Source organism: Macrotis lagotis, chromosome 4 (genome assembly GCF_037893015.1).
Source record: "Macrotis lagotis isolate mMagLag1 chromosome 4, bilby.v1.9.chrom.fasta, whole genome shotgun sequence".
Lineage (NCBI taxonomy): Eukaryota > Metazoa > Chordata > Mammalia > Peramelemorphia > Peramelidae > Macrotis > Macrotis lagotis.
Genome location: NC_133661.1, coordinates 137,337,069 through 137,348,833, shown reverse-complemented (window position 1 = coordinate 137,348,833; position 11,765 = coordinate 137,337,069). Strand labels below are relative to the sequence as shown.

Sequence of the window (11,765 nt, the reverse complement as noted above, 5' to 3'; positions counted from 1 at the left end):
GGGTATCTCACTCTCTCATGGGTCACAATCTCTCAAATTCTCTGTATCAAAAACTACTGCTATATTATTTCTTTGTATCTGCATTGTCCAGAGTCTGGTAAATAAAAAGCACTTAATAAATGTTTTTTTGGCAAACTTACTAATAAAAGGATAAATGACTGATAATAACTTAAAGTGAACAAAACCTTCATCTAAACTTGAAGTTTTTTATTTCAGACATCAGTCAATGAATGAGTCAAAAGTTTTAGGGAGGGCTTTTGTAATACTTAGACCTATCTCCTCTATCTTTGTCCCAATACAGCTCTACTAAAATCACTTTTAAAACATGTTTTTGTATCCATTCCTATGTGAAGTAATGACCTGTTAAACCAACGCCATTATCTCTTTATTATCAGTTCATGAAGGAGTAAGAGCAGCATGGAACAATGGAAATACTGCCTTTGAGTCTGAAGATATTCACTACTTGCTTAATAAAGTCTTTATTTAAATGCTTATTGATTGTTAAAGACTTGTTGACTGTGTATAAGAAAGTCATCTTCTCTCTCTGTGCCTCCTCACACCTTCATTTGTAAAATGGAGTTGGACTAGATGATGACTAAAATCTGTTCTAACTCTAAACCTATAGTTCTATTATAAAATATAAGGAAAATAGGTTTTGAAAACAAAGCTATGAAAAAGGAAGTGTAAGCCAAAAATATGAGCCTAGATGTAATGTCATATGTAGTATATGAAATTCTGGATGACCTTGGGTCAGCTTTAGAGCATGAAAAATAAACAAGGACAGAGAAAAGACAGTGCTACCAAAAAACATCAACAGAGCTACTCTCTCAAAATTCACCTTCATAGTGACAGTATACCTTTAGTTCCATCTTGTAGCTGATTATAATGATCTTAAAACTTTATGAACTCAAGATACTTAGTATAATAGTTTTTCCTTCTGTGCTGATAGGAAACAATTTTTATGGATGTGCAGATGAGGTTGTGTCTCCCTTTCCCCCCTTTTTGATTCAATAATAAACATTAATTTCACACCTACTATGTGCAATATTCACTGGGAATTCAGAGTCAAATACTATTATCTGGACTCGAGGAGCTTACATTCTCAACTGACAATCTTTTTTGCTTCTACACAGACTACTTTCCCCCTTCCACTGGGATATACTCACAATCCCAAAAAGCTCTTGAAAAAGAAAAAAGAAATATTCGAATAGCTATACATGTGTCAGTGAGATGATTCAGAGTTGCTTAGTGAAAATTTTATTATGCCTGGATTAAATTTAAATCACAGATTTCCTGCTGGCAAGTGATCTGAAAGGATACCAGAAAAAAGAAAAAAAAGGTTATTTCATGCAAACATCCATTTAGAATGACCCAAATAGCACCCTACTTCGTGTACCTACTTAAGTGCTTTTGTGCTATTCCTTATCACTTTTTCCTAGGAAGTAGTATGCCACATTGAAAGATTTTCATCACTTTGAAGCAAAATTTGAGCTCAACATTTGCTAAACAAAGGCTACGTCTATACAGGAATATCACATAAACTATTTTGCTAGAATTATTTTATCCTTTTAGCTAAAAAAATCCCAACGATTTAAGAGATAGATACCTTCTATACCTACTTCATCCCCAATTCAAGCAGATCTTTGATCAAACTACTTATTTAGTAATTTAAGCTACTCATGCAATGAACAGAGAAATCCATATTAGATATACAACTATGGAAATGGACCACTGATCTTATGAATGCAAATTTTCTTGTCAATGGCATAGACTATAATATAAATATAATGTAAAATTCTTATTTTATGGGTTATTATTGCCTGACTACTTTTCAGTCCTCAGGTAGATGGAGTCTCAGAGAGTAGATCCAATGTGTTGCCAGATCTGCCCTTCAAGTCTTCCCAGAATGATCTGAGAATTTGGGAATCTGGGAATTTTTGATCTGTCATTGGTTTACAATCTCAAATGACCTTTTTTCATTAGTTATAGATAAGTCATTTCTCCCTCTTGGAAAATTTGCATGTATGAATGCACATAAACACACATGCATGTTTATTTTTTAACTGTCTATGCAACCATCCATGTTTTCAGAGTTATTTACTAAGACAGATGTTTTAGTTCATCAAGCACCAACTTTTCCTGCTGTAGATTGATGTGAAAAAGTTATTACACTCTCTCTTTGGGGTTAGAGATTAGACAATGAGGGGAAAGTTACCTTGAAGAGTTCTGGTTCAAATGATTCCTTGAATATGAAAGTAGGCATCCTTAACCACCATATACTCCATTCCAGCAAAAACCTAAAAATTGTACATGTCAAGCAATTATCAAAAAATTCCATGAACAATTCAAGTAATTTCCTTCTTCCACCAAATAATGGAACAAAAGGTCAACAAGAAGCTCACAGACAATAACAAAAGGTGGCCCATTGGAAAAGTCAAGCAAAGAAGTTGATAGACCCTTAAGGCAACAAAGACTTGTAGCCTGATGACATAAAGGAAAGGACTTCCCCTGAAAGCACCAAGATGATGGAAAATAAATAGCATGGATCTTAAAAGCTCCTAGGAGCAATAGTAACTAGGTCAGTTTATTTATAATTATGATGGTGCTCAGACTGGAGTATCCCAGATCCCTGGATTCTAAATTCCTTAGCATTCCTCCATGAAATGTCAGAGGGCCCTTAAGAATAACTTGAGCTCCCAAAGTTCAAGGAGACCTAATATTGAAAGATAGATGTCAGAGCAGCAAACCATATAATTCAGGAAGAGTACCAAACAAGGTTAACCATACCTCCCAAATAGTACCAAGAGGTAAAATCTGAGCCTGGCAAAAAAATGAAATAAAATAATTAAAATAGAATAAAATAAAGGCTTAATTCAGGGAATAAGACTAGAGAAAAGAGAAAAAAACAACTAACATTAAAAAAAAATTATAAAAGATGCACTGCTTCCCCAAAATACAAGCTAGAATTTCCTTTATAATTGAAAGCAAACTCTCAAGGTGTGTGTGTGGGGGGGGGTGGAATGTTTATTTTATAAAGATTATAAAAATATCTGGTGGCAGCTAGGTGGCCCAATGGATAGAGCATTGGCCCTGGAGTCAGGAAAACCTGAGTTCAAATGTAGCCTCAGATACTTAATAATTATCTAGCTATGTGACCTTGTGCAAGTCATTTAACCCCACTGCCTTGCAAAAACCAAAAAGAAAAAGAAATTAAATGAGAGATTTGTTTAAGAATGGAATAAATGTGCTGAAGGAAAGAAGTGGAAGGAACAAATAACAATATCTTACACATAGTAAATCTTATACATATAATATTCTCACTAAAAATTATAATTGAGCAAAGAGAAACTAATAATTTCATGAGATAGCAAAAACTAGATTAAAACCAAAAGATTAAACAAAATATGGAAAATAAATTATATATTTGCATATAATATATATAATTTGACTTACAAAACAAATCAAGGGGAAATAATCTAAGATTATTTCAGAATCCCAGAAATGAATGAGAAAGAGGAAAAAAATCCCCAATAATATTAATCACCTCCTTTAGTACTTTCTCCAGAGATAATATGCTTCAAAAATTTTTTACTTTAAAAAATTAATATAGATATTTTTTAAATTACAATTAATGACAAGATCAACTAGAAAACAACATATGGAACAGCATGCTATGCCAAGGCAATTAATGATTACATATGACTAAGGACAAATAGAGTATATCTCTAAATAACTCAAAGATAATTATATCAAATTACATGAAATATTTGATCAATATAATGCATCAAGGATTTGAAAAAGCTTTGCAAATTTCATGATAATAAAGAAAATAATGAACAATGCCTCATATTTGCACAGTAATTTCCTTCCAGAAACTTAGTTTGGTTTAAATATTCTGGACTTCAGAGTTATAAATCCGTTAGGCAGTGTGGTAGAGCAGTGAAATGAAGACTGGAAATGGAGTCAGAAAAATGAGTTCAAATCTAGCCTCAGACACGTAAAAGCTATGTGGCCCTGGGCTAGTCACTTAACCCTTTGTCTAACACAATTTCCTTAATTGTAACAGAAGGATAAAAATAGCATCCATCTCACAGGGCTATTATGAGTTTCAAATGAGATCTTTTTAAATTACTTATTACTACCTAGTGCATAATAGGCATGTAATAAATGCTTGTTCTTTTTTCCTGTAATTACTAGTCTTTACAATATACAAATATACAAAGTGAGCCATTAGTCAAATGCATTTTGTTGAAAACTAAATTAAGATGTCTGTTCACCTTTTTCTATTCCTTTAGGTCACAGTTTCCTAGACTCAGAGATTCATGATATTCAGATACTGACAGATTAACCACCACAACAAAAAAAACAGCCCATATCTAATATTTGAATTCTCTGATATTTTGTATTACATTAATGTTAGAAAAGTATTCACCATCTGATTTCCTTTCCAATTCCTTCAGTGTCTTTGCCCAGTGCAGTTCATTTGCTCCTTCTTTTTCAGATGTATAATGAGTTTTAACATTCTTCCTTCCATCTAATGGGTTTTCTTTATCTTTATCTATATTTTTATATGATGGTCTTTTAAAAACTTTCTCATCATTACCTTACTATGTGAGTAGTTAGAAGCTTTTATAGTAGCAATACAATGTGCTTGAAAATACTTAAGATTAATTTACATGGCAACATACTTGCTTTCTCTCCCCATGTCCTATATTAGATCTTTATGCATCATATTTGGCAATATCACATTATTACGATGGTGCTTTGCTCAGTTATCCCAACAAATAAAATAGGTCCCATTTCTTTGAAATCAGTATTAACTCTCTCTCTCTCTCTCTCTCTCTCTCTCTCTCTCTCTCTCTCTCTCTCTCTGTGTGTGTGTGTGTGTGTGTGTGTGTGTTTGTGTGTATTTATGTATGTGTAATCTATAGATAGCCATTTAAAACTGATTTTTGAATTCGACTTTTTTAATTATAAACCTTAGAGATTCAGTGCATGGAAGTTGTAGTTAAATATTCAGACTGCTACTAATGCTTGAAAACAGTGATGAAAAGTATGTTAACAAGGCTTAGCACATTTGGGTATCATCATGGAATGAGAGGTGATATTGATAAACTTCAAATACTTGAGATTCCTTGGATTATTTCCTTTTCATTCAAGTTTTCTCCCACCTAAGACACATATCATGTGCTTGTTAAGTCCTTAAGTATTTTTCCTTCTAAAATGCATCCTCAGTGGAATAGGGAAAAGAAAGCTTCACTTGAAGGCAGTTGACCCAAGTTCCAGGCTAGAGTTTTTCCTAGAGTTCTGTGCAAATCTGGGTGATTTTTATAGTCATAAAACTTGTCTTGGATTTTTTTCTCCATCCCATTTTACAGATGAGGAATTAGGATAGTGAGGTGGTACAGTGGATAGTGCACCAGAGTAGAGAAGATTCATATCCCTGAGTCTAAATCTCATCTCACACATTTACTAGCTATGTGACTGTTAACCCTATTTGCTTCAGTTTTCTCATCTGTAAAATGAGTTGGAGAAAGAAATAGCAAACTACTACAGTATCTTTTCTAAGAAAACCCCCATTGTCATGAAGAATCAAACATGACTGAAGTGACTGAACCACAATAACAAAAACAAATCAAGAGATTATGATGCAAAGGGAAGATGGGGGTCTGACTATAAAAGGGCCTTGAAGGTTAAGCATATGAAATCATAAATTCCTTCAAAGATTTTTAAGTTATTGAAAAACCAAGAACCATTCCATGGATATTTACATATTTATTTTCTCTGATATCCAAAATATATATGGAAAATGAGCAATTAAATTCTATGGACAAAGAGAAACCATGACATTCCATGTACCACAGTATTCAGAACTGGAAGAGACCTTTAAGTTCATCTAGCTCAAAGTTTCCCTTTGCACAAGAGAAAATTGAGGTCCAGGAAAGTTATAATTTGATCCAAGTCACATATCTAGTAAGTGGCAGAAGGATTTTTGAACCCAGAACCTATGACTCTATTGGATCCCTTCTCTGTCTTGCCTAAAACTTGTTGAGTTGTACTTGGGATATTTTGGTATTTTTAAATGAGATGTAATATATTTGTTCCAAATATTTAAAAATTTAAAAAATTAGGGGGTATGGAGAAAGAAAAAGGTGAAGGAAAGATGTGCATGTTCAGTATACAGACTATATTAATAACTTTGCTTAGTGGGGAGCCAAAAATAAGAATTGGAAAAATAGGCTTTTGTACTATTTACTACTTAATGGAATGCTAGATGAAAACACTAAAATAAATATTTCATTTTACCCAGTACCACTTAAAAATAAATAAGGCACAAAGCACTTTGAAGACCAACAATTGTTATGGCAGTATGGGGTAGATATAATGGCTTCAGGCAGCATAAAGTTTAAGCTAATATTCTTGATCTTAGGAGTTTCTATCTTATTCTTCCCTATAACAGTCTTCTATATGATTCCCATAGGTATTCTCATCTCAGTAAGTTTAGCAAGCCAGTGTAAATAAGTACAGATGCACATTAGAGCCCCAGCTACCCAGTAAAGGCAAATCAACACCCCCTTACTAATAGAGATGTTCAAAAAAGATAATACACCTCAAAGCAAAGCCTGGGTGTTTGTGCTGCTATTTCATGTTGAGGCAATTACAGTGATGCTATTAGGAAAGATCAGGGAGGGAGCAGTGTTGTCATATTGGAATAAGAGAAAACAAGCCTTTAAGCAATCATGTAGAGCATGCAGAACATCTTAAAGCTGGTGAAGGAACAAAGCTTAGCTCTGTCAGGGTATTGATCTGTTCCAGGAGGTGCAGAGTTCTGCACCACAGTGATTGCCTTCCCTGCTGGGTTTAGAGAGGTCTGAAAGAATACAGTATTGATCTGGCCCAGTTCTTAAGAAGTAACTTACAGATAAACCCTGACTATAGGCCACCAGCCCTTCAAAACAAACTGTTGCAAAACAGGACTATTTTCTCCAAGTTGAACAACAGAACTAATGTTATATATGGGTGTCGATTAGAATATGTTTCTATTTGGGTCTGTGAGATGGACCTGGTGCTTGCTCTCTCACCAGGTTTAATCATAGCAGGCTGAGAATCACAAAATAGCCAAAACAACGACAACAGAAGAATTTGGATGTATAGGGCAGCAACAATTTATGTTGAATTTTCTCCAGAGAGCAAATATAAGATTTATAATTTTTTTAAAAAATTGGTGGTGAGGGAGTGTATTCATCTCTTCTTCAATATTGTCTGAATTCATGTGTCCATGAGGTGAAAGAAAACAGTGACTGACCTCTCTTGTTCACTTATCTTCCTTAAGTCAAATGGGAAAACTCTTCAGAGCCAGGAGAGCTCCACAGTGCCCCTTTGCAGAATTGTGGGTAGCTGTTCTGCCTCTCAGTTCATGCTTAGTCCTAAACCACAAATTCAACTTTGGAAAGAAAAATAAATTTTCTAGACTAGTCATCACCATATACCACTTTGTTAGCTTTGGTTTCTCAATTGAAACTCCTCTGAGCCTCAGTATTTCTCTTGGTTTTAACCTCCAGCCACAAACTACCTAGGTTTCCTGGGAAAGTTGGCCAAGCACTCATGAAAAGTTGGTGATATCTAAGCTTCACTTTGAGTGCCCTTTTGGTGCATTTTGAGTACCAATCCAAACACAATGCATAAAAATTGGGATGTCAATGATACTTTCAGAAAATTAGGAACCTCCCTTGTTGGGGTGGAGTGATCCTTTGAGCAGTAAAGCACAGATCAATATCAAAGGATATTCCATTTACTTTATAAGGGGAAAACATATTTATAAATGCAAAAGAAGGAAAAAAAATCTTTCAGGGAACTGAATTGGGGAATCTATTTTAGGCCTGAAAGTTCATAAGTACAAGTGCCTTGATGTATGTGATTAATTGAAAATATGTGGACCCAATATACTAATGGGAGGGATAGATAATTTTCACAATATAAAGAATAGTGAACATAAAGATTTCTCTTTTCAAATTCACTTTTTAATCCCTCACATAACTATGTCTTCTATCCAAAAGCTTTCAATTGAAGAATATTCCATCTACTGGGCAACTAGATGGTGCATTAGGTAAAACACTGGCCCTGAGTCAGGAGGACTTGTGTTCACATCTGGGCTCAGACACTTACTAGCTATGTAAGTCACGTAACCCTGATTGCCTCACATCCAGAGCTATCTCCAGTCATCCTGTTTCATATTTGGCTACTGGACCCAAATGACTCCAAAGGAGAAAGTGAGGCTTGTGACTTAGCACAGTACCTTTTCACTCAAATCCAATTCATGTGCATGTCGTGAGATCATCTTTCTGGTTTCATGGTCCTCAAAAATGAAGGACAAAACAGCATCACATACACACATCTCCTACTGAAAAATTCATTAAAAATCTATAAATTTACCAAACTTATGCTAGGCTTAATTCATAGGAACTATGTAGTATTATATTAGTTATATTCACTTTTAATCCCTACCTAACTTTTGCTATCAGATGACATCTCAAGGGCATTCACTATACTCAAAGAAATAATTTGGTCAATCAGTGTCATTTTCATTCTTCATTATGGGCAGTATGGGCAAATATCTCCCCTAGCAGGGAGCTGTGAAGGTAGGATACAGTGAATCAAATGGACTGGATATTTTATTCGTGGTTGATTAGCCACAGTCACAGAAAAGAATCCTAAACATTCTGTTGCTAAAAATGACTTTTCTTTTATTCTGGAAAAAGGGTTATTTTGAGCATAGGAGGAAGTGTGATATGTGAATATGCTTAAGACATTCATATTCTTACAAATATATCAACTCTAATTAGATCCACCATAAATTAATGAAACACTGAACATTTATTTAGTCACCTATTATGTGCTAGTGTTGCTGGGAAAATATATGACTGGCTAAAGGCTTTAGGGGTTCAAATAAACATGAAAGAATCCACCTAAAAATCATCTATGATCCAGAAATATTTAGGGACCAAAAAGTTTATTTGCATATTGCTGTGGTTTGCTGCACCTAAGGGAAAGAGAAAGTAAAGGCAGTTGAGGCAGTTGGAATTTACTGGCCCCCTAAGATGACTAGCAAGATTAGTAGTAGATACAATAGCAGTCTCCATGGGGGGATAAGCAGTAAGGAAAGGAATAGGGCATGAGAATTTATTTGAGGGATCATACTCCCCAAGATCAGGCTGGCTTCTGAAAGAGAGATGGCACCTTCAGGAATATACACTAAGAAAGATATAGGGAATGAGAATTTATTTTGGAGATAACGATCCAGAAGAGCAGATTGGTTTCCCAGACACCCATCTTAAATGAGGAGAGAGTGAACTTTTAAAGGGACAGGAAGATGAGGTAATTAAGTATATGTTGATAGGGATCATAACTCAAAGACTTAATCCTTTCATATTAGAGTAAGGATCCATGATTTGCTGATAGAAACTTGTCTTGTGTCTAGGGACAGGGTTTTACCAAATCCTTGTTAAGGAGGGGCAAGCACTTTACTAAAAGTCCATTCAACTAAAAGTTCATCTCCATAGCTAGACCAATGGAATGAGTGTGGGCATGTATTGCTTGGAACAATGGGATATAGATCAGTGTTAAATCTAAGATATATGGTCAACACAGAGAGAACAAAACACATTTTTTCTGTCCAATATTTTCTATACAACACTGGCACAAGACCACCCAGCATGGCATACCCTCATCAGTGAGGGTGCTATATTCAAAGAAGGCAGAATTGAAGCATCTCAAAGGAAAGGTGACAAACATAAGTTTAGAGTACCCACCCCAGGTGTTGACATGAACTATTTATGCCCAACCTGTGGTAAAGCATTCTGAGCTGGCATTGGTCTGATCAGCCACAGTTGGCATACTATGATTTGTCTCAAACATGGTGATGTCATTTTGGTCTTCTCTGATAACAAAGGATAAGAACCAACCAAGCAACCAATCAATACTACACTAAACATGGGGAGACATGATTTTTGTATGCCTTCCTTCATTCTATTCAGTTCAGCTCTGTAAAGATTTATTAACTATATACTATAGAAAAGGCATATGTGCTTATAAAGGCTTAGTCTGAGGCTCCAAAGATAGGAGAAGATAAAAGGAGACACAGCGCCTAGTCTAAAGAAAGTTTACTATTAAATTGGGATAATATATAATCTAAATTAAGGTATAAGAATGACAGAATGACAAATTTTTCTCTCTTTTTTTTTTGTTTTTTGCAAGGCAAATGGGGTTAAGTGGCTTGCCCAAGGCCACAAAGCTAGGTAATTATTAAGTGTCTGAGGCTGGATTTGAACCCAGGTCCTCCTGATTCCAGGGCCAGTACTCTACCCATTGCATTACCTAGCTGCCCCACAAGTTTTTCTAAGAAAGGTTAAGAGAGGGATTGCTTTCATTTGGGAGATAAAGTCAGATAAAGGAGGAAGTCCAAAAAGCCTTCATTCCAGGCTTGGGTTTAGGCCTACCCAGAGATAGGAGAAGGTAGAGAATAATAATAATAATAATAATAATAATAATAATAATAATAATAATAATAGTATTTTTCCTTCCTTCATTTTTGAAGAAGACCACAATATCAGAGAGGTGATGCCATGACAAGCATGTGAATTGAATTTGAGTGAAGGAGTGCTGTGCTAAGTCACCAGCCTCACTTTCTCCTCCAGAGTCATCTGGGTCCAGTGGCCAAATCTGAATCAAGATGACTGAAGATGGCCTGGGTGTGAAGCAATCAGGGTTAAGTGCCTTGCCCAAGGTCACACAGCTAGTAAGAGTCAAATGTCTGAAGCTGAATTCAAACTACTCTCCACCTGATTCCAAGGCCAGTACTCTATCTTCTGCTCCAGTCAACAAATGTTAATTAAAAGTTTATTATAGGGGCAGCTAGGTTGCATAGTGGATAGAGCACCGACCCTGGAGTCAGGAGGACCTGGGTTCAATTCCGGGCCTCAGACACTTAATAATTACCTAGCTGTGTGGCCTTGGGCAAGCCACTTAACACCATTGTCTTGCAAAATCTCCTTTAAAAAAAGTTTATTATATATATATATATATATATATATATATATATATATATATATATATATATATTGCAAAGAATGACAAAAACAAATAAAAATAGTCCTTTCCCCTAGGAATATATATTTTAATAAGGAAAAAATATTTAAAAGACTAAGTTGTTATTGTTCAGTTATTTTAGTGTTTGACTCCTTGTGATCTCCATTTGAGGTTTTCCTGGCAAAGATACTGTAGGGGTTTGCCATTTCCTTCTCCAGCTCATTTGATAGATGAAGAAACTAAGATAAATAACTGGGTATGATATTAAGAGAGTATATAAAAATATTCTGAAAAGGGACACCATTGAGAACTAGGTGGGCAGAGGCATAGGAAAGGTCGTCCTATAGAAGGTGGGATTTGAGTTGAGTATTGAAAAAAGCCCAGGAAAGAAAGAGGTGGATATGAGGAAGCAGTCAGTCAATCAATAAATATTTTTTAAGCTCTTAGAATGTGCTATGTTAAATACTTCTGAAATTAGAACTAAAAGCAAAAAACCAAATCAAAGCATAACAACCCCTACCTCAGAGAAACTGACAATCTAATTGGGTGGTAAGTACAGAAATTTATACAAACAAACTATATACAGGATAAATAGGCAATAATCAAGCGAGAGAAGACATAGTAATAAGAGGGCTTGGGAAAGGCTTCCTATTGAAAGCTGTGCTTGAAGAAAGTTAGGG

The 11,765-nt window shown here is 35.1% G+C and overlaps 1 long non-coding RNA gene across 1 annotated transcript in view; it reads left to right on the top strand.

Moving 5' to 3' along the window:
- The window catches only part of LOC141520045 (uncharacterized), an 84,833-nt gene that overhangs the window by 59,229 nt on the left and 13,839 nt on the right, over window positions 1–11,765 (top strand). The window lies entirely within an intron of this gene.